General features: G+C 37.8%; 1 long non-coding RNA gene across 2 annotated transcripts; it reads right to left on the reverse strand.

The window, feature by feature from the left end:
• Positions 1-1,829: 1,829 nt before the first annotated feature.
• On the reverse strand, positions 1,830-23,444 carry LOC106499019 (uncharacterized). 2 transcript variants are annotated; one of them, XR_010884666.1, is made up of 4 exons: positions 23,308-23,444; positions 22,690-22,773; positions 15,472-15,528; positions 1,830-2,194 (listed from the first exon to the last, which is right to left on the reverse strand). It is a non-coding gene; the product is annotated as an uncharacterized lncRNA (long non-coding RNA). The 2 variants fall into 2 exon arrangements; XR_010884667.1 differs by lacking the exon at positions 15,472-15,528.
• Positions 23,445-23,774: the final 330 nt, after the last annotated feature.

A 23,774-nucleotide genomic window follows, 5' to 3' on the forward strand; every position in this document is an offset into this window, starting at 1 on the left:
TCCCAGATTCTTTACAAACATTTGAGCAAGCATTTAAGGGCTGACCAAAGTGTTTCTTCATATCATGACAGCATGAAAGAGCCTCAGCCATGGATGAGCATCTCACAGTGCTAGGTGCTATAGAAATACACAGTGAAAAGTTCAGTTTCGAAGAACGTACAACCTAAATAAATACCTCCATAGTCCTCTGTGCTGAAATAGAATGTGCATATGGCTAGAGGATTAGTATACACACTGGCATCTGAGGTGAGCATTATCTGAAGCAAGTTGCATGAGATAGTTTGCTGAAAGAATCAATGTATGCTGTGAGTCTTTCTTCCCTTAATGTTGCTTATGTTACTTAATGTTACTGTATATTACTCATGTAGTGGCCTATGGTGCTTTCTCATAAGAAATTCTCTAAGGTTTCTGCTCTACATTCCTAAAACTACCTGTGTGATTATGTGTTCCAAGTGTACAAGCCCAAAGGCAGAAGTTCCTCCCAAGATATTTGTAGAACAGTTGAATGGATAGTGATAGAACATGGTTTCCAGTAATACTTAAAACAGACTTTCTAATGTGTTCATTACAGCAGTGAGTAAACATGTTGGCAGGATGCTTACATGTTGTGGTGGCAGGCTCTAGTAGATGTCTACATTCCTATGAATGACTTTTTTAAAGCTCATGAAAGGTGTCAGTTTAATGTAGGTTTGTTGGGTGTTGGAGGCCTTGGATTCCTGCAGTTCTAGTTATAACAATGAACTTTGACATATCCAGTTTTTTAAAAGCAAGAATGCTTTCAAATTTGGGGTCCAGACGAGTAGAACTCTGCCTGTACACGATGCTTTTGAAGCTTCATCTAAAACCAATAACCATTCCCAGCCTGGGATGTAGATGAAGACAGTAATCGCTTAGCAGAGAGGTTAGAGTTTGATTAATAGATTGTAAACCAAAAAGAGAGGCATTAACTAATCACTGTGCCTCTTCAATCCATAATTATAGCTCCAATCATCATTCCAAAGCTTAACCTTACTGACAACTCTAGTCAATCAACCCATATCTGCCTCAAAAGAAATATAAGCCTGCAGACTCCGGCAGCACAAGCCTTGAATTTTTCTAGCAATACTTCCGGATCCAACACTAGCAGCAGTGCATCATTTCCTGCAGGCTTGAAATTGAGCACAAACCTAACTGAGGAAAAGGATGGTAAATGAAAATAGAAAAACACTGAGTGAAGGTGTCTCCAATCCCTTATTCTCAGTGACACCTACTTTTGAGATTATTTAATGGATTAACGTTTACATGGTATACTTGACTTTTCAATAGGAGATGAAGGGATCAACACATTACAAAATCAAGCCTTATATAAATGTTCATCTAGATACATTTTACAGCTTTTACTCATTCACCTGAATTTGTGCTTTTACTAAATGAGGAGTGCACAATTTAGCCAGTTTTTTATTATTTGTGAATTTGTATTGAGCTTTCTTCTGATAAACCAGTACTTTATTTCTTTGTCACAAAGTCATATCTTTTTATTATCTCGAAAAATGCACCAGAGACTAATTTATGCAGGTATTTTCAGACAGTCTGGGGCAACAGCCGAGAGGTACAAGCTGCTCCTTTCATGTCTGTGGTTTGTTAGCTTCAAGCTCCGCTGTTTGGGAATGATCATTGACATCACTTTATCAGAGGATCTATGAGTGGTATGCAGAGAAGGGTGACAGAAGAAAACTTCATGCTGCTGTTTCTGGTTCCTTAGACAGTGAAGCATTCCTTACAATCATCACTCAAAGCAAATTACCCTAGATTGCTTTAATTCCATTAGAATAAAATACATGTTCTCAAAATTTTAAAGGGAGGCTTAAAGCATTAATTTTTATTATTCATTGATTCAGATTCTGTACCATCCAAGCTCCTTCTTCTAGATGATGAAATTCTTCCAGTATCATGTGGCTGTGTTTTTGTTTTTTCCCCCATAGGTTTTCCATTGGGAATTCTCCATGAGTCTCCAGTAGAAGTTGTTGGTAGAACCTAATAAATCAGTGTAATCCACACTGGATACCTCCTTTTCTGTAACATTCCTCTCACACAGGGATAGGAAAGGCAGGGACTTTCGTGTGCCTAGGAATTTTCCCTTTCTCCCCAGGTGGATCTTCTATCTCAAGGATTGCAGAACAGAAGCTGCCTTTGTCACCAGAAGTTGGAAATGAATCTGAGTAAATTTATGTAAAGGATGGACAAAGAAAAGACCGATTTTTTTATTAGCTAATATGGCAATTTCAGTGTGTGATGCAAGTAGATCATGAGCTGCAGGCATGTTTTGGCAAATCAATTCCATGGATGTTTCAAATCCAAACTCTAAAAAACTTTCAGTGCTTGAGCCAAGTAACATGTTTCTAAATATTTGCTGCATAGTGCTCTGATAACAGCAAAATCCAATCAGTGTAGGAAACAAAAAATAATAATGATAATTTAATATACATTGTATAGCCGATGGTTAAAAAAAAAAAAGTACAGCATTATTACTAAAACCAGCATATACTGTGTAATTCTACACCGTGACAAAGTTATGTTTCTCAGGGCCAGCTGGGCCACGGTGATCCAGTTGCATTACTGTGAGTGGAAAATATGGCCATTTTGTTCTTTTGAATCTACTATCACTGTTATATGGACTTCTAAGGGTTATGCATGACGTCAATAGTAACTTGATGCCGGAATCTGGGAAGAGACTTGCACCCCAGTGGCCAGCAGGGGGCAATTCATTCCCAGGGATCCGTGGCATCATTGCAGATGCTCTGCACTTCCCTCTCCCGGGAAGATTCCCTTGGAATTCCCGAAATATTAGGCTTGGAGATTTCCCTTCAGAGTATGCAACCATTATACAGACAAACTCTACCTCTTGGATTCCTTCCTTTGAAATCATGGAGTGAAAGGGGACCTGCATCTCTTTCTGCAGTAGCCACTCTAAAATATGCTTCTAATTAAACACAGTGCGTTCAGTGTGGAATTATGAGCTGAAAGAACTTTAATGTTTACTGATACAACTGACTTGGGCCACAACAACTCATAGTTCGTGTTGCAGAAATCTATCAGCAGTTTCAGGTTTGTTTGTTTGCTTTTACAGCACCTACTGTCAATAGGGAAAATACCTACAAAAGAAACAAGACTCCTAAATTTCCTTGATTTTATTCATGCCCATGATGGCCCTAAAAAATGCAGGTTCTTGCTCTAACTTAGCAATTTTATGATATGAAAAAAACCCATCCTGAGATCAGCATGAGAAACAGTGACACTGAGGTAAGCACTTCTGTGCCAGAGCAGGTAATGTTTATATCAATATTTCTTATGGTGTGTAAGCATTATTCTTAACTCAGTACAGTGTTGTTCTTGTGGGTGTAGGCCCACAAAAGATTGCTGAAATCATTTAATCTTCAAAACTGCAAAATATGAGCTGCGGTTAACTGGTTCTGGTACTTTGTATCAGAGTGATTTTTCCTTACAAGGCACTGGGAGCTGCACTAGGAGGCTTTTGAGGACTAGCAAAATACAGTATTTCAGCCTTCCTTATCAGTATAGCTCTGCTTCAAGTGGAAGACTGGACTAGATGACCTTCAGAGGTCATCTAACCAACATTGCTGTGATTACTTGCCTGTATCTGCATTTTGATTTCTGAAAGGCTCATTTTAAATGAACAAGACGTTAAAATCATAATAAATTACTCAGCAATACTTTCTTTGGTCAAGGATGCTATTTCTCAAAGCCAGACCAAGCTAGGATTCATACAAGACACTTATTCTTTGAGATGAAGCAATTGCATATCCTATTTTAAAAGATACCATTGCAGTGATTTATGTCAGCACAAAAGCTGCCAAAAAGTCACAAGCCAGCTGACTTGAATGGTTGCTCTAATATCTTTTGATTTGACAGCTGATGCAGCCTTCTCTTAAACAAATGAGGCTTTGAATAAAGGGCATGTTAGCAAAAAGCAAAAAATTGCAATAATTGAGCACTGTCCACATTAATTCATCCTGTTATCACAATGATTGGGGATTATTTTTCACCTAATTTCTATCTCAGGAGGGAACTTTGCATGTTCTTCTTTGTACTCATATAGTATTTTAATTCTATGATTCCAAAGTGCTTTCCAGTCATAAAATCCTCCAAAATACTCTACAGGGATAAGGCATGTGTCTATTATTCCAGTTACCAAGTCACACAGTAAATTATTTGCCGAATCAGTAGTATAACCCAGCAGCGTTGATTCTCAGTCCATTCTGAATCCTATTGCTACAGGCATACTGCTGCATCATGACATCATTTTTTATTTTAACTTCCAAAAGCTGAATCCAAATTCATTGAACAAAACTTGCAGGATACATGGCTACTTAAAGTGACATGCCCTAACTGAGAAACAAATCTGTGATCACAGCTGGTTTTGTTAGTGTTTAAAATGTATTTGCCTATGGATGCTGTATCTGATTAAATACGGGGTAGTAGCATCTATTTTTAATATTCTTAGGAAGTTTTAAATACAGAGTCTGTATTTATTCTTTCTGCCATAAATAACATTGAGGCTTGAGGCTAATCGAATCAGCCAAACAGACAATTGAATGAATAATGCATATACTCGTTGGGCTCAGAAACCTCATTTCAGACCATTTTATTTGACCAGGAAAGTTACTTGGGGACTTGCAGGTGCTTGCTTTTTTGTTGTTGTTGTTGTCATGGAGCCAAAAAAGCTACTGCTTCTTTAAATGTGTTAGCATGGCTGAGTGGGGCAACAAGGAATACTAGCTTTTTCCCTCTTTTTTTCCCCCTGTTTTCTTTGTGAATCTTTTTCTTTAGAGTGTTTTTTCATTGTTTTTTGGGAAAACATTGAAAAAATCTCCCTCAAGTTCTAAAGTATATTTGGACAACAGATTTCCAGAAAGAAAGCATCAGTAAACAGCACAGAAATAAAAAAAGCTCTTGTGAAGGAGGAATGTTTTCTTAATTAGAACAATAAATTAAGAAGCTATGGCCCAAACTTTCAGACAAAGTATGTACAGGACATTTGTGTGTGTGTGTGTGTCTGTGTGGTGGTGGTGGGGGGAGCAATTTAATGATATTTAGAGCCTCAAGGAAGTGCTAAAATGCCTTGGCCTGAAATTTGAAAATCATACCACTTCTGAGGTGGGTCTGGATGCCTAATTTCAGCTTGCACATTATGTACAAAGGGGCAGGTTTGAATTAAATAACCTTGTAAGAACTGAGCCTAGGACATGACACTCAGGTCATTATTCTGAAGACTCTGAAGATAACTGGAAGAATATCAAGGAAAGAAGGGTTAGGTCGGAGGAACGCTGGAATTTCTAGTTGCCTAGAAAGTATTTGCAATTCCTAATATGTTGCATGCCTTGACAGGAGCTTCTGCTACTATTTGATAGATTCTCATGGTAGAAGAAAGACAGATTGGGAGGAATGGGAATAAGGTTAAGGAAATGTGGAGCTGGGCAGAGAGACTAAACTCTAAAAAAAATAAGCTTGCAAAAGATCGTGAGAAGTTGGGAAAAGGAAGAGATCATATTACCTCTTTCCTGTCTTGCTCAACCTGTTTTTAAAAACCAGTAGTGGTGGATATTGCACAGATGACCTCAGTGAGTAGTCTATTCCCACACTTTATCCAAACAGTTAGGATTTTTTTTCTTTATGTTTAATCTAACTCATTATTCCTGCAATTTAAGTTCATTACTTCATGTCTTATGCGGGAGAGAAGAGCTGGGATTGTTTAGCCTCAAGAAGAAAAGTCTTGGGGGAGATCTTATCAGTGTGTATCAGTACCTGATGGGAGAGAGTAAAGAAGACAGAGCCAGATTCTTCTCAGTGATATCCATTGACAGGATGAGAGGCAACAGGCCCAAATTGAAATACAGGAAAATCCACTAAAAGATGAGAATTTTTTTTTTTTACTGTAAGGGTGATCAAACACTGGGACAGGCTGCTGAGACCTGTGGAGTCTCCATCCTTGGAGATATAAAAAACCCAACCGGACACAGTCCTGGGCAATTTGCTCAAGCTGACCCTGCTTGAGCAAGGGGTTGGACCAGATAATCTGCAGAGGCCCCTTCCAACCCCACCCATTCTGTGATTCTGTGACAGTGGACAAAGAAAACAGCTATTCTTGTCTCTTTTCCAGCAATCTTCCTGTATTTCAAGACTGTTTTATCTGTTTACCAGGAGTCTTCTCTAGCCTAAACCATCCTAATTCTTCAAATCATAAATCACAACTTCTAAAACTCAGATTATTCTTGATTTTCTTTGGCCTATTTTCAGTTGATTCATATCATTTGTGAAATGGCTGTGTCAAACAGAATATACTACTCCCATTGAGGTCTTACTGGTAGTAGAGTAAAAGGATTACTGCATAGGTCTTACATATAATGGTCCTGGCACTCATCCCAGTATAACTGGATTTTTTTTTTTTTTTTTTTTGTAGCTGGTTGGTGCTGTTGATTTATATTCAGTTTGTGATCTAAGATTACTGCAGAACTCCTGATTAACCAGTTGCTCCTGATTCTATATTTATACAGATGATAATCCTTCTTTGAAATTTTTCTCTTATCATTCACTTCATTCACTTCAAAATATTTCTTCAACTTGTCACAGTAATTTGTAATGGAATACTGATATCCAGTGTGCTTTCAGGTCCTCCTTGCTTGCTAATTTACTAAGTATATTGGTTATTCCATCATTTGAACCACTAGTAAAGATAGGGAATAGTACTAAACTCAGGATTTAACCATTAGTAACCACTCTACAAGAGAAATTTCCCAACTATTTCTGTATTTGCCTTAGAGGGGTCTTAACCAGACCATATTTCCTCAGATAATTATAAGAAAATCACAAGAGACAGGCTCAAGAGCCATATTAATGTCAATATATACCCTATCTGCTACTTCATTACTATCCCCAAGGGCTACTAGATTGTCATAATAGGAGAGTATATTGATTCAATCTTAAATTCATGTTAACTGTTACTTAACCGTTCATTGTCTTGTAGGCATTTGAAAGTAGACACTTTATTTTTTTCTGTTCTTTTTTCAGTTAAGAAATGAGGCTGACTGATTTAAAATTCCCTGGGTCTTCCTTCTTTTCCTTTTTCAAAGCTAAGGATTGTGGCACAGATTCAGCAATACATATAAAGTCATAACCCACTGCTTTTGCAAACATTGGGAAAATAATTGTAAATTAGAAGCCCAAATACTTTTTGTGCTTTCTAGATCCTAGGTGAGCCTCTGTTAGTTTTCAAAGATCATCACTTACGTGCAGAAGGTTATCATGTATCCATCTGATCCTACCAGGTTGATGGGATACTGTAGACCCCCACAATAACAACACATGCTTGTAATTTTTCCCTTTGATAATTACCTACAGACTTGGAATAGATCTGTTTCCTCCTACATTTTATATAGCGTATCTGGCAAGCCTATGGTGTCTTCATAAATGAAATTAAATCTTCAGTAGACCACATAATGCTGATTAATATAATTCTGAGATAAACCTTACTCTAGGAATGGCAGGAATATTTATGCAAGAGAAAAAATCTCCCAGGAGAATCTGTAATCATAAAGGATTCAAAATTACCATTGCCTTAAACATATGTTCAGAAGGACTGTAGAAGTATAACAGTAAAAAAACTTCTTTAAATAGTTAAAGCCTTGCAATTCTTTGTATCTCTTTTTTTTTTTTTTTCCCTCCCCCAAAAGAGGTAACTGACTATAAGTACTTTCTAGTACTTTTTAATATTTTGTTCAGGAATGTCTTTGACCAGAAACATCTTCTGGTAAAGCTGAGTCATTTATGTAGCTAAATATCAGTCATAGCATTCTAATTCTTTGATATATCACACACACTCTAGAGACAACCCTAAAATATTAATATTCTAGGATTGCCTCTGGCTTTGTCACAGATGTTGGATATAAAGCTATTATAGATATGTAGTAGCTACATTTCACACACACACATACACACATATCTGTTGTAGCGTAATTAAAATGTCAAACAGAGTGAAAAGTATGTTGGCCAAGTGTTATGAATGGCTCTGATTCCACCTAGGCTTCTCACTGGTATTCCCCTTCACAAATGCAAATGCTCCCTGACTCCAGGGACAATACAGAACTTCCTTGATTTGTGTGAGGTGTAGTCTTAGGTCAGCTTTTTTCTTATTTCTATAAAAATATAAATCACACTTTCATTTATCTGTATACAAATACAGTTATAATCTCTTCCACCAGAGCATTTTAAAACACTTCACACATATCTGTATAGTTCAGCTATAATACCCCTGTGCAGCAGGGAAGTATTACCTTTAGTCATTTATGTAAACTGAGGTACAGAGAAGTAAAAAGTAATTTATCCAAGGCTAGAGAGATAGGACAAGGATCCAAATTTTCTGATTTTCAGCCCTCTTTTTTAATTTCATGTCTATTATTTATTGCTAGGTTCTATAATGACCTACGTATCATTGCACAAGAAGTGCAAAGCCAGCAACAAACACTATAGCCTCTATATAACAATGATCATCTATCCTAGTTATTCAAATATAGAACATTTAATCTCTCAGGAAAATAAAGTTCTTTTAATCTTCTGGTTTAGCCCTTTGAGAGTCATAAGAATTCTAATTACCAGTATGGTACTTAACTGTGCATCAAGTGCTTGAGGACTGCAAATTCTAGACATGCCTTTTTTATCCACAAGCCACAGATGAAGGAAAAGCTGATAGCGTTTTTTGACCTAAATTATTCCCTAGCAGCTACAGATTCTGCTCTTGGCAGAAAAAGATTCAGTGTCACTCTCAGAACTTTATATATCCCTAATCTTTTCCTAACAAATAGCGATGAGTTTATCTGCAATATAAATGCAGCTTTAGGTGGAGGTTCTAAAAACATGACTTCCGTTAGAGAGCAGTAGGTATGTCAGTCAGGGTTTTATTACGGTTCTATATGCCTACTAGAATACATACATTGGCTATGTTAAAAATAATCAACTCTTTAGCCAATGTAGCTGTGTTGGCAAATGTGGTTTTGATACAGCAAGGCTTACAGATGACTGCTCTTATTGCTCCAACTTATGTTATTTGCCAAGGTGATGTAACTTATGTCAGTAGGAAACGCCCTCCTGATGACATCCTCTGTGTCTCATCACAGGGCGCTGCTGCTCTAAGTACCATGGGTACATCTTCATTATAGCATTTCAGATTGGCTCAGGACTATACTCTTAAGCAATTCTTCCAGTCGTCCCCTCCTGTTCATATCACAGGGCAGTTTTAGAGCACATTAACTGGACTCCTTTCAGCTGAAACCACTCCAGGACTGCATCTAACATGCTCCAGTTGCCAAGGACTCTATAGGACAAAACTGGAGCTAATCTGAAGTAAAACTCGTGAAATGTGCACAGTGCAGATGTTGGATCCTCAGCACCAACTGCTTTGTTCTTCAAATCCTTTCCCATTGTGCTGCGCTGCTTGCTAATGTAGACATAGTTGCCATTAGTGTATTCTTTGTAATATAGCCATGATCTAATTCTGCATTGCTTGGCAACTCGTAATGAAGTGCCAAGTGAATAGCACTGAGGTAATCCTGACTCCATAAAATCAGGCTTCTTATGTTCAGTAAGGAACAGGTTAAGTTTACTGTTACTCTGGTTACTGTTATCTGGAGGCCAGTCTCACTAACAATATTTTAATAGGTTATTCTACAAGTGGATTAGTTTCCTGAATCCAGATCACAATTTGCTGCACAAATGCTCGTGGCTATACAATGCAGGCATGGTACAGGAATAGAAACACACAGCTGGGGAGGAGGAAATGATTTTTTAAGCCGGCTTTAGCAGTATGGCTGCCGAATGTCACAGCCTGTCAAACCTTACTCTGAAAAATTCCTCTGGAACATCATTTGGGGTAAGGAGAGGAAAATTTGACCCCTAATAAATTTACAGCATAGGCTTTTGCTACAACTATATAAATATATATGCTATTTTAAAAACATGTTAGTGACAGCATGTAAAAATGAGTCAACTAGAATGATAGAAATATTCCATATTATAATGTAATAATCAAATGGAGTACAGAAGTATGTTTTCCATCACAACTTAGTGATACTTAAATCCTGGAGTGCTGAGATCACTGGCTTCCAGGCTGATCAAAAATTTCTTATTATCTTATATTCTACCTCTTAGACATCTATTTCTGTTATTGTTCCTTTTCTTTTGTAATGGTTTTAAATGTTTGGAGTCTGAATAGACATTATGTTCTGGCTTTGTTCAGCACCTAGCACAGTGGAGTCCTGATCCATAACTACAGTTCCCAGGCACCACAATAATGTAAACAAGGCATAATAAGGAATAAATATTGTATAAAATACACAATAATGAGTGCTGCGAGAAAGGGGAGCAAGGGGAAAGCAATAAAAAAGAAAACAAGGAAAGCTAGACTTTTCTTACATTTATTTCCATCACATCACTGACAGAGATTTTTGCACTGAATAACTAATACACTTCTTTTTCATAGTATAGCCAAGAACAGGGTGAAAAGTGTTAAAAAGAAAAGTTAACATGCCACTATTGCTACTCTTCAGGCATTATTTGATGCTTAGCCTTAACAGTATTCACAGCACATAAAATTCTGTTATGCCAAGAATAGAATACATATAATTTTCTATTTTGGTGAGCCATACTATCAAATTGCCTCAATGCTAAGAATTTGAGTAGTCATATTCATAAATAAAAGATAGAAAGTACGATACATTTCAAGGAAAAAAATAGATCCAGTGAACTCAAATAAGACTACAAAGATAACTGAATGTTTTTTGTTTCTATAATACTAAATTAGCAAAAACAAAACCAGGGAAAACAGAGCTACTTACAAATTTGACTCAAATTGGCTGAATGGTATTTGTTAAAAATGGACTTTGTTTTTTTTTTTTTCTAAAAGACATATTAAGTTTCAGAGATCCTAAAAATTTACTTTTTATCCTTTCTAAAAGCAAAAGTTTTGACTTTTTTTTTTGAAATGTGAACTATTTTGCTCTTAAAAAAGCAACCTAAATTAAAAGAAAAAAAGTGAGGTAAACTGTTCCAAATGATAGCAAAACACTTAATTTGCTGTCAAACTGTTTTTTTAGTTTTATTTTGCTGAATATTATCATTTGAATGAGGTGACAATGGATTTCCATCCCGTTTTTATTAAATTTATCTTTCTCTGCTCCCAACACATTGAGTTTAATACCGTTTCTTAGAAAGAACCCACAACATGAAATCTTTGAAAAATTTCTGTGAAAGCCCAGACTCTGACCTCATGCCGCCCTAATAAAGACACATATAGTTGTGGGGAAGCCTATTTTAGAAGCACCAACACTGAACCTTTGATCAGAGAAGAACTGGTATATATGAGATCTAGAAAGTTGCCTGTAAGGCAAAAGTGCAAAAGCCCACACTTGGGAAAAATGAGCCTGCTGTGTAGAAGATTTCCTTCATGATTTCTGGAAAATGGGGTTAATGCTCTATCAGCCCTTAATCAACAAAAAGACTGAAGTGGGGCTACAGAACAAAAAGTAGAATTTACTTGGTGAAGGACTTTCTGTTTCTGAACTCTATCTTCCTACAAACCTACTGGAAAAGCAGTAGGCCTATGTGATCAGACAGTAAAAACTATTAGAATCTGTTGTAAATTATTTGTGAACTTTATTAAAATGACTGTGAAGACTGACCTGTCATTTATGATGGAGAAATGTATGAAGTAAATCTGGCCTTGATATTGGCTACTGTCATCACATATGTAATGTGTGAAATTATATTGCTGTTCTTGTTGTTAAGAAAACTAACTTACATCATATGTATACAATTTATTAAACATTTTGCCATTCAAATACTATTAAACAGTCCCCCAGACAGTATAAAAAGTATTTTAACTGATGAAAACAGACCAACAACACAGTAAAGCCAAGGAATCATTACATGAGCGATTGCACTAGTTTGCCAGTCTGCAAAGTGAAATTTGTAATTGTAGGATAAAATAAAAGAAAACAAAGAAACCATAGGCAGTCAAAACATTCTCATTTACTTTTGCAAATGGTCTCATTGATTTGATCTTAACAGTAAGTGCAAAAGAGAGAAATCAATACATTACCCATAAAGCATACAGCATATTGCAGACGTTAGCTATATGCACATTGCTTTAAAGGGAAAATTACATTGTTTTCCTATGGCTTGATTCAAAGCTTGATGAAGTTAACAGAAACATTTCCATTGGCAACTAAGAAGTTTTCAGGGAAGAAGGAAATACCAGAGTCCCTCTTCCTTTAGAGATAACAACTACGGCTGTGATATGCAAATGTTATTCCAGTGGAAAGAAAGTTAAAAATATATTCAGACAAAAATTCTCATGCTGAACTATTTTCCAAACTTCTTGAGAAGGTTTTCACGTTGCTGTCAAAAGCTAATACTGATGCCTGTAGTTTTGTATTTTCTGTTACAAAACATAAAATGCAAGCATTCTTCAGAGTATTAAATATTAAAAACACATTTGCAGGTGCTTCAGAAGTACTTTGGTGACAACTATTGGCTGTCGCAAACAAATCTCTTTTCACCTGCTAATCAATCTGCTAATCAGAAGAGCCTACTGTGTTACTTTTGTTCTGAAGAGGTTACTTCTAAAAGCAGACTTTCAGAGTATCAGTTTAATGCATAATATAATCTCTAAAAAATACATAAAAAACATTAAAAAAAATTTCAGCAGAAAAAAGTCATCTAAGAGCCCTTCCTGCACCACAGTTTGTTAAACATCTTACACAGTTGGGGAGCTGCCATATCAGATAAGTAAATATGTGATTAAGGATTAAGTAAATTAAAAAAATCTGCTTGGAATACTGTAAGCCTTCATCCATGGATATGCTTTCTTAAGAGAGTAAGGGTATATAGCATCACGGATTTATTATTCAAAGTTCTTTATTAGTAGGATCACATTAAAACTATCTGAGCTACAGAAACAGGCAAACTAGTTTGTCTCGTCTGCAAAAAAACAACTTGCAAGAAAACCAGCAGGAACAGCAGGAGGCCAGGACTAAATGGGGAGCTCCTAACTGAGCTCAAATGCAAAAAGGGAGCAGTGAAAGTGGGCACGGGCTACCAAGGAGGAATACAGAAGCATTGCCTGGGCATGCAGGGATGGAAATAGAAAGGATAAAGCTCAGCCAGAACAAAAACTAATGAGAGGTGTGAAGGGTAAAAATAAAGGCTTCTGTAGCTACTTTGGCAGCAAAAAGATGACCAAAGAAAATGTGAGCCTGCTGCTGAAAGTATGGGCAACCCTGCGATGAAGGACATAGAACAGGCTGAGGTATTCAATGCCTTTTTTGCCTCCATTTTTACTGGAGGCCTCCCAAGCCTCTGTGTCTAACAGCAAAGTTTGGGGCAGAGAAGTACTACCAGTGGTAGAGGACTGAGTTAGGGACTACTTAAATAGACTGGATATACAGAAGTCCATGGGACCTGATGGGATGCATCCAAGAGTGCTGAAGGAGCCGGATGATGCCACTGCAACTCTGCTTTCTATCATCTTTATCACAGCACTTGACAGTTCTGTACATAGCTAGACTGAATATACCCTACGTGAACAAAAGGGGCTGCAAAAATTATTTCTGCTCCTTGTTGTAATATACATATTCCATATGTATGATACATAAACTACATAAGTGATGGCTCAATCCCTCAGTCCAAAGCAAAGTAATAAATGCTTGTACCATAACACTTACACCAACTTCACTTAGGAACTGGTATCTTTGATAGCAAAAGAGGTAAGACCTGAATAAGAAAATATCATATGGGTAAACAGGAGTGCTTCAAATATGTTATAGGCAATACTGACTGCCAAGAAGATTGTTCTGATGTTCATCTGAAAGTTATCAGGAGCAAGAAAGCCTTTCCAAACAAAAAAACAATTGTTCCACCACTTCTTAAATCATTGGCATTGATAAATAAAGATCCTCACATTCTTTTACACTGTCATTTTCAACACTGATATCATTCATCTCAGGAAGAGTTGCGTATTTTTCCAATCCATCCAGTTAATTGTACTTCCAAGTATGGACTGTTGCTAAATCAGATTAGATCACTTCCCATTAATCAACATTTAAACTTGAAGTCAAGCTACAGGCAACCAGGTAATATTGAGAGAGAGAGTGAACGACTAATTGTCAGCCCACACATTTCCTTCCCATTAGCTTTTGTCAATGAATTGCAAAGATGCAGAATTCCTTTTCCACTTTTTTTCTTTTTTTGCTAACTAAAGCTGACAGGATCATAAAATATCTTCTCAGCTGTGAAAGGAAAACACACTGAATGTCAACAGAACACTACCCAAGGGGAAAAATCCCTGATCAAAGAGTGAACAAGGGCAAAACAAAGTCTATCCGTGAATTCCTGCAGGGAGCTCTGAATGATTTTAATGGCAATCTTATGCATTGCACTGCATCACTAAACTACTTGGAAAATGCATGCAGAATGAAGATGATGCTGGAAATGGAGGTGAAAAATATTTAGCAAATGATAGTCCAGACTACCAGGAAACAGAGGAAAGAGATGAGAGCTAAATTAAAGGGTTACATTTTGACCCACTGAGATATTCAGCACCTAGTCTTAAACCAGTTAAGTTCTGAAGCACATGCTCATCTTGAAAAATGTCTATGTCCCATTAAATATATTTAATTTATACATCTAAAGTCAAGCATACGCTTAAATGCCTTTCAAGATTGGATGCTCAGCACCTTCCAAAATCAAGCTCTTGGCTGGTCTTGAATATGAACATTTAAAAAGGACATTTTTCATTTCAGAATGTCCTTGAGTGACATGTTTTGTAACATAAATAACAGGTATATTTGAATAATACATTAATGTAGAAATATTTCATCAGAGAGAAAGCAATCCTTTTAAAGAACAGTTTGAAAGCAGTGCCATTCAATGATAAGTAGTTTAATGATGATTGGTATATCTTTTTATTTGTCAGTTGAAGAGGCTTACCTCTCCAGTGGTCCATCCTCCTCCATCAGTAGAGGCTTCTGTCCTCTCAGCTAGAGTGTGTCAAAAAAACCACTTGATTTGGCATGATAGAGGGGAAGCAGAAACCTCTGGCAGAGGAAGGAAACTCCTAAAATGGATCTGCCACTGACAGAATGGACACATTCTGGAAAGCTCAGTCCTCAGCTGCTAGTTCCCATTCCCACTCTACTGTTGTGACAAATGCCAAGTCAACTGCTCATGCAGTCACTCTTTAACTGAGGGGGTGGAATCTGTAGCAGAGGGCAGGACATCTTTTTTACTGTCATTTTCAAATTGATTATCCTTTGTTCTTACAAACAAAATTAATTATCTTAGTTAAAAGTCTCTACAGGTTTCTCAGATAATTAATTCAAAATATGTATAGAAGTTAAGTGTCACATGTAAAAATCAAATGCTTACATTTTCACCATGAAATGAGGAAATGGCAGAACTGGATATGAGGTTTACTTGCACTGTCTAGAACACAACAAGAAAATATTTCAGGCACACAGGTGTGTATATATGGTATCTAGAGGCTCAATTATCATATGAGCATTGATTTACTTGAAGGTTTGTAACATGCACTATGCAGCTATAATCCATATGTTTTTCCCTTACAATCTGCTTTTTTATATAGATATTTATACTTCTTGCACTTCAGCAAGACATAAAACCAGGCAGAGGAAAACAACTACCCATTGGCTAGATTCTAGTCCAGAATACACACAGTACTGAGGAGCTTATAGACCTGCTTTGATGATAAGACAGTAGGACACAGATGGGATGGTTTGTATGTACAGGCTGCATTTTTGTTTTTTCCTGTTTCACTTGTGACTGGCAGTGCAGATCATCTAAACTGATACCAGCATTGTGTGTAAGCAGTATCTTTTACAGATCTACAGGGGAACTTAGTAGATTAAATTTGTATGCTCTTTACAGGGAAAAATTTCAAACCTGTCATCAGTGGAACAATTCCAATACAAAAGAGAGGGACAACTCAAGTTTCCATTAGCATAGATTCAAAGCCATCTCTCTTTCTCTAGACCTGTTTTTCCTATAAACTTCACAGTTGTTCTTCCTCCCATGAATCCCCTTTTACCTCACATTTCTGTTCTTCCTATTTTCCCTTACATTTTTCTCCCTGGAACCTCTCATTTTCCTTCCTCCCTAACAAAGTTATTTGCTCCCCTAAAACCTTTAAAAAATCCTAAATGCCTCTCCCGAAACAGTGCTGTTGAAAGAAACTGAATTCTCTAAAGAATAAGTTTCTAGTTTTTATAGGTGTGGGGAATAATTCTAAGTTGTTACTTATATAAACTAATAGTAAAGAAGAATCCTAACAATTAAAAATGACTTAAGGAACCTAAGTCATTTCACTGAGGTCAACTTTCTTCCATTCTGACCTTTAATGTCCCCTCTCTGAAAGGATCAGTTTCTCAAGCATGAGCAATCCTACATTTCCTTCTTAACCTTCTTCTCTTCATTTCCTCAGAATAAACTCAACGTCCTTGCCATGTCCTCAGGATTGTCATCCCCTCTGCTTTCCGAGTTCCTCCCTGTGTATCTGTGCTGTGGAACTGGTATTAGACTTGTTAAGGCTGTGGGCAGAAGTAAAGACGCAGTAGCTTCCTGTCCCACTCGCACATTATGTGATCTGTATTGCTATAACCTGGCTAGTCAACATGCAATTGACCCAATTAGTCATGTTTAAAAGCAGCTCTGCTTTTTCTACCACTATTTCTTTGGATTGTACCAATACCTACTGAGAATTAACTTCTCAAGAATCCTCCTCATCTCCCATCAGATCAAAACTCAGCCTCCAAGCACTTAAATCAGGCATCACACATTTCCTGTGAAAATGGGAATGCTGCAGCTACTACCACCAAGAATATCTTTTAGTTGTCAATTGCCAGCTTCCCTGCAGGATTAGCGTGACTTCTCTCCAGCAGAACTTACAGCGAGGCTTCTACTGAGCTAAGCAGTTAAACAACCTCAGAAGCTCTCTGCTGCTCCCCACCCTTTCCTCTTTAAGCAGCTAAAACTGAAAGACACAGCTTTCTTTGAAGGACATAATTTGTCTCTCTAACTGAAAGTTCCTGGTGTGCAATCTCCCACTGCAATCACAGCTCTGCTATTTGTTGATTCTGTACGAAATTTCACAATACCTTCTCTTCCTGGTTAGGCTTTATTTTCTTACACTGTAAATGCATTTTGCTTACAAGTGAGAAAGCTAACAGCATTACTCTGTTTTGCTAGGAAAGCTGTCTGCATCCTTCTACTTGTAAGAGTTTTTGTGTGCCTGCCTGTGTTCCTCCCCCTTCCTAATAATTTTTTTCTACTTATTTGCTTGATATGTATTTTTAATTCTAGTCACTGCACAAAAATAAAGCAAAAGTACAATAAGGCATACCTAATATTTATGATGTTCTTTCTTCCTTTGTGCAGATTCAGTTTAGATTTTGCTACAATTAACCAAAAGTTTTCTTCTTTTTTCTATTCTTACCTAATTTTTCCTATTTAAATGAAGTATTTCTTTTTAAATAAATGTTATAAAGAGCCAGGGTTGTTTCTTAAACCCTGGTCTTCTCCTTTGCATCATTCAGGCAGTAGAAAATGTCAGATCCTGGTAATCAGTGGCCAGACTGCCTGTAGAAAGCCAGAAGAGCTAGCTTTTTCACCAGCCATACCCTTCTCCCATGATTTTAAAAAGAGTGTCAGAAGAAAGATGCACAATAGACTGAAAACAGGATAGTGGAAGTCCATATTCCTGACATGATATTCTTGAAATACAAGTTGGAGTAACCATTGTGTTAAGGCTTAGGCTAGAATAGGTATACAAAATGAGGAGATGCATTTTTCCCTCTAAAACCCCCATTCACTTGACACAATGCAGAAGAAGATTTGATAACAAACTAAAAACCTTCTGCATGGTCCTGCTGCCAATACTGTTCAGGCATCAGAAATATTTTTTCACTCTTCCAAACCTGTTCACAGCTGTGTTGGCTCTATGTCCTAAGCCTATCCCTGCTCAGAAAGAAAGAAAGGATGGAACAAAAATAAGATAGAAGATGTTATTCCATGAATTCAGATGCTGCAGGCAAAACACACAGATGATGGGAGAGAAGAACAGAAAAACAAACAGAGAAGAAGAGGACAAATTTGGAAAAATGAAGAATTAAGAAAATAAGATGGAGAAAACTTACGCAGAGGAGAAAATAAAGGAAAGCTAAGAGAGTATATTTCAGAGAAACATTCAGCAGCTGTAGGTTGGGTTTTTTATCATAAATATAAAAGTATAACATATACTTCAGTATAAAGAAATTGCAATATTTTCTAAATAGGATGCATATAGGAGAGAAAGAGAAGCATAGGGAAAAAATAAAGGAAATGGCTTTGGGGAGAAGAATCTCAATGAAACATAAAGCCTTCATCTCTTTTGAATATATATCCTCTCCACTATACCTAATAAGAGTTCTAAAGTGAGGATCTTTCACATTTAATTTATACAGACATATTTTTAATCTATGAGCATGACACTTTATTTCTAATCTCTGCTTCAATGTGTAGGACAGGCTTTACTAGCCTTAATGCATTGTGGAAAGGTCAAAACTGAATTTCAGGTCACTACTGCTGGCTGGTACAGCTGAACATGAAGTCTCATCCTGGCCACTCACACTGAAGCAGCAGTGTTTATCAGAAGTCAAATGTTTCTAGTAGCACTGCAACTGCAGAAAGACTGAGGCCTTATGTATGCATTTTATCAGAAAACATCTCATCACTAATATACTATTTTAGTTTCAAATTTTATAATTAATTCATTCTATTAGGTGTTGGTTTTCCAAAGAGTTTTGTTTATGCTGGGCCTATTTTCTGAAAATTAAGAATCTTTTGTAGAAAGTCGCCTATGAAGAAGGGGCAATATCTCCATTTTAAAGTTATTTTCAAGATACAGCATTTACTAGTATTAGTGTTGCAACAAAGATGCAAATCATGGGTGCTGGTCAAATCACCAGAGTTGCACTTGGAAAAAGGCTAGCCTTTAGAGAATAGATATCATATTTGAGCACTTCACATGTAAAAGGCTTGCATATTATTATATCCACTACCAAAATTGTTTCCCTTGTGTAACAATAATATTTCTACATGATGGCTTCATATTTTGCAGTCAATGAAAGATGTGTGTAAGTTTCATATATGTTTGTAGCACTATAGTCTGTGGCCACTGTGTGAAGCAGAGGTTGATTATATTCGACTAATACTAGCTAGATTGTTTGCCACTTTCAAGCAAACCAGGACCTAGGACAGCTACTGCTGAGGTTGTTTTCTGAAAAATAAAACAACAGCTATGGGAATGCCTTAAACAAGTACGGGCTACGAAAAGAAAAATATTCACATTTGAATGTTAAAACAATTTTTCTTCAAAGAGAGACCAAATACATTGTTCTGTATGTATATTCTGTGTCTAAAAGATTACTCTCTAGCTTTCTATAAAGTATTTTAAAAAGTGCCATAAGAATTACTAGTGCATCTTTTCATTCTTATTGATGTGACTAAAGTTAGGAGTGTACAAAGGTTACACAGTGAATGTGATTTCTGTAAAGCATAATGAATGTCCATGTCTCTTTTTCTCTGGCTTAAAAAATGAAAACTGTATTTTTTTCATATTGTGTTCGTCTGACTTGTTAGTAGTCAATGTATTTTTTGTTTTGATTTGTGTTCTACTCTTCTACTGTCCTTTGTCACCTTATTCTGTAAATAATTTCTCATAGGAAGATCTCTGAATACATTCTATATAGTCTCAGTGAACACTTTTGAGACTGTATTTCATAGATGAGACATTAAATTATACTTCTGCTCAAAAATATTTGGAATGAAAATTTTACTGGTAGTAAGCTTCTGATTGAATAGTTAACGTTCAATTACTCTTGCCTGCATTATACCTTTTGGCATTTTCATATTTTTAAAGTTGCAAGAAAGTTAATCCTAAAAATGTTAATAAATTTTCTTTACTAGCATCAAAATAAGCACTGTCTGAAATCTAGTGGGAACAATCAATATTAAGACTTTGGCCCATAAGATAAGTTCATATGTCTTTGCTGTGGAACAGGGCTTCTATAATTTTGGCAAAGTTCTAAAAATCAAATATCAGATAAGGACATTAACCAACAGGAAAATTTTAAGTTGAAATAAGGAGAACAACTATTCTTCTGACACATGAAGCAAGTTGCTGCTTCAAATTTACTAACTAGGAAGCTGGTCCTTGCAGACAGGATTCACGTCAGTAGATTTAATGTTTGCTTGGTATACTTCACTAGTTCTCTGCATTGATATAAACCTTTTCTTAAATATTGGAAACAGAAATACTAAACTTTTGTTTTACAGTCAGTCTTGTGCATCAAATGATAAGATACAAGATCACTTTAATAAAGCAGGATTATTTTTGAACAGTATTTGGATGACATTTAATTGGTGGGCAGAGTCACCAGTAAGTGGAATCCAAAGGACAGATATTCAAATTCATTGTCAACATTCCTTTTCCAGTGCAGGGTTATTAATAAATAAATATGCAAAAACTCAAAGTAATACAAAACACTTGGCAGCAAAGACCTTTCTTTTTTCTGACACTTAGAGAAGGCTTATCCTTTCCTCCCAGAAACTCTTCCTTAGTTATAATGATGAAACAAACAAGCTAATGAGCTTGACCTCTCCCATCTGCGTTTCCTGTGTGACACAAATCCTGTATCTAATTTTTTAGGTCTGTTTGGATGTGAGCATGCATCCAAAGATTCTGTTTCAGAAAGCTTCGAGAAAAGCATTGAACTTGATGACATTAAGCCTATGATTTGATTGCAACATTACTAAATCAGTCCTGAAACAATCTTCCCTCGTGTTAGATACTGATTCTGTAGACTGTCCTTCACTGACAGCTCTGTACAGCTATAGAATTCTCTCTGATTTCTACAGGTATCTGTGAAGAAAACTCTCAAAATGGAGGATGAAAGCAAAGCTCTTCAGCAAATTTCATTTTAAGTCTGAGCTTAAGTGCTATTTATTATGACAGGATTAATTATGTTACTTAACAGGGATGGACTTAAGTGTATAATAACTGTTAAGCAAATGTTGAAATGCAGTTGTAGTGAGCAGTGCACTCCTTCAAATGAGCCAAAGTTAAGATACTGAACTTTTGTTATCACAATAAGATCACAGGGTACTTTGACAAAAACAGTGATACTATTCATGCATTCTGCTTAAGGTCCAGTTGGGTAATCACAATCCCGCTAGGTAACTAATCATACTCTATACTTTAATCTTTAATGTCTTTACTAGAGAGAGTATTAACACTTTAAATATATTAACACTTATACTAGCATTTTTTCACTCAAAATTTTATGAGCTTGCTTTCAGACTCCTTCTTGCATTAAAATACCCTACTTCTTTTTAAGTCATATGTCATCACAGCCAAGAAGTTACACTGGTGTAACACTGGAGAAAAAGATCTGTTTCTTCTAAATGCCGCAAAACATGGATTGATTAATCTGAAAAGCAATCCTTTGTAAAAATTATGCCAACAGACATGAACACAAAGTAATACTTTCTACATAGAGGATAAAGTAGCTTCTTTTCCTGTGTTCTTTTAGTATATAATGAAATGAGAGGAAAGTAGCATAGCATAATGAATTTGAAAGACGTATAATCAGCACCCTTGGCTGTGGCTACATATGGCAGTACTAAGATGAGGTTTTGATTGCCTGTGTTTATTTCAATGCATAATTTTAAATATGTTCCTTCAAAGGAAATCTTTCAGCATCGGACCTATGGACCAATCCATCATTACACTTCATTTCTGTGTGTTTTATATGCCTTTGAAAATATATGACATTGTGCTTATGGGAAAATCAAGAAGAAAGTAATTCAGAAGAGATTTTGTACTTATTAAAATGCTGAAAAGCTATTTAAACTCTTCTCTTGCCTAGTACCTGCAGAGCAACCTGAATTACTAACATAATTCTGTCAATGACATTGGCTGCTACATACAAGAATCAGACAGGACAGCATTATTATGTTGGAAGCTGTAGGCCATTCACAAAGCATAGCATTTCAAAACCAGGATTTGTAGTCAAGAAAGGATAGTAAGTCTATTTTACATAACCGCCATGGGGAAAACATTAAGAGCAACTAGAATCTATTGCCAAACCAAACAGAACTGTTCCATTCATATCCTCTGTATTATTTTACATTTACTTAACCCCCCCCCAGCAACTACATCAGAGAGCTCAGATCCCATTAACATTTTTAAAAGAAAAATCATAAACTGTTTACATACAAAGCTATATAAAGCCTGGAAAAGAAATGAATTTTCTACAGACATTTGAAAAGTTAATCATTCTTTTCAGAAAGAGAGTAGATCAAGACAGAGAAAAAAATGAGAAAATTAATTTTCCAGTACTTTATAAAATTACTTACATGCACCACTAATTTTCAAGATATGCTAAAGATATTCTTTAAACTAAGCCGCTTCCAAATGCCTGTATGTATGGGATGTTTTTTGTCTATGCCCATCTCTACGTAAATTTAATAGGGAGTGGGACTCTAGCTCCTGTATAACACTGTAACAAACAAAACAAAAGCTCTGGAAACCTGTGGAGAAGAGACGGATCAGGCTGGGAAGGGTCTGTAGCAGTGAAGAGTTTTCTGGCACCACCAGACATTTTTCTGTATTGCCTGGAGAAGAGAGATGGTACAACTACCGTTTTATCTAGAGATTCTCTTTTCTGTGTAAATATGCAAAATCATAATGAAGCCTGTGCTATGGGGCTGAGATTTCCTTTCACCACTCTTTGATATGCTATACCAACTCCTGCCTGTTTCCTTCACTAATTATTAAAGCTACTCCCTTTTGGGAAAAGAAGAAAAAGCTTGGGGGTGCAGATTTGGTATCTAGCCCATCGTTTCGTCAGTAGCGGCTGACGGTAGCCCTGGGTGGCTTTGAGGGCTGTGCTGGAGAAGGCACACAGCCCTTCGGGGTCTGGGTCTCCTCCGGGCGCGCAGGCGTCGAGAGGGGCTGCCCCCGCTTCAGCACCTAGCCCGGCCCCCCGCGCCGCTCAGGCCAAGCGCGGCTCGCTGCGGCTCTGCGGAGACGGCAGGAGCCCGCCAAACCGCTGCGCTGAGGGGAGAGGTCAGCGCGGCCCGCCCGCCGCCGCCGCTCATGCCCACCCCGCCGCCCCGCGCCGGGGCCCGGCACCTCCCGCTCCTCACCGGCGACTTTGGCCGCCGACCCGGCGCCGAGGCCGCCGGTGCTGTCGTGTCGCTGGGGGTCTCGGGCTGTACCCCTTCCCCGCCGCGAAGCCGCCCCCGCTGAGCCGCGCGACGGGGCAGAGGGAGACCCGCCGGCGCCGGAGCCCCGCCCCCGCGGGGCCGCCCGGGGAAAGGCGGAAGCCCGCCGGCGCCGCCCCCGGGGCGCGCGCCCGGCGCCGCCCTGCCCCTTTAAGAGGGCGGTGAGACCCTGACGGGCAGGGTCACGTGCGCGGCGCCTGGGCCGGGACGGAACCCGCGCGGGTGGGGAAGCGCTCCTTCCCCTCCCTCCGCCGCCGCAGTGCCGCCCGCCCGGCTCCTCGGGGCAGCGCGCGCGCGCGCGCCATTACGTGCGCTCGGCTCGCGGGAGCGCGCCCCCCTTCCGCCTGCCGTGCGCGCGCGCGGGAGGCCGCGCGGCTGGCGCCGGGGCT

The sequence above is a fragment of the Apteryx mantelli genome, chromosome 7 (genome assembly GCF_036417845.1).
Source record: "Apteryx mantelli isolate bAptMan1 chromosome 7, bAptMan1.hap1, whole genome shotgun sequence".
Classification (NCBI taxonomy): Eukaryota; Metazoa; Chordata; class Aves; order Apterygiformes; family Apterygidae; genus Apteryx; species Apteryx mantelli.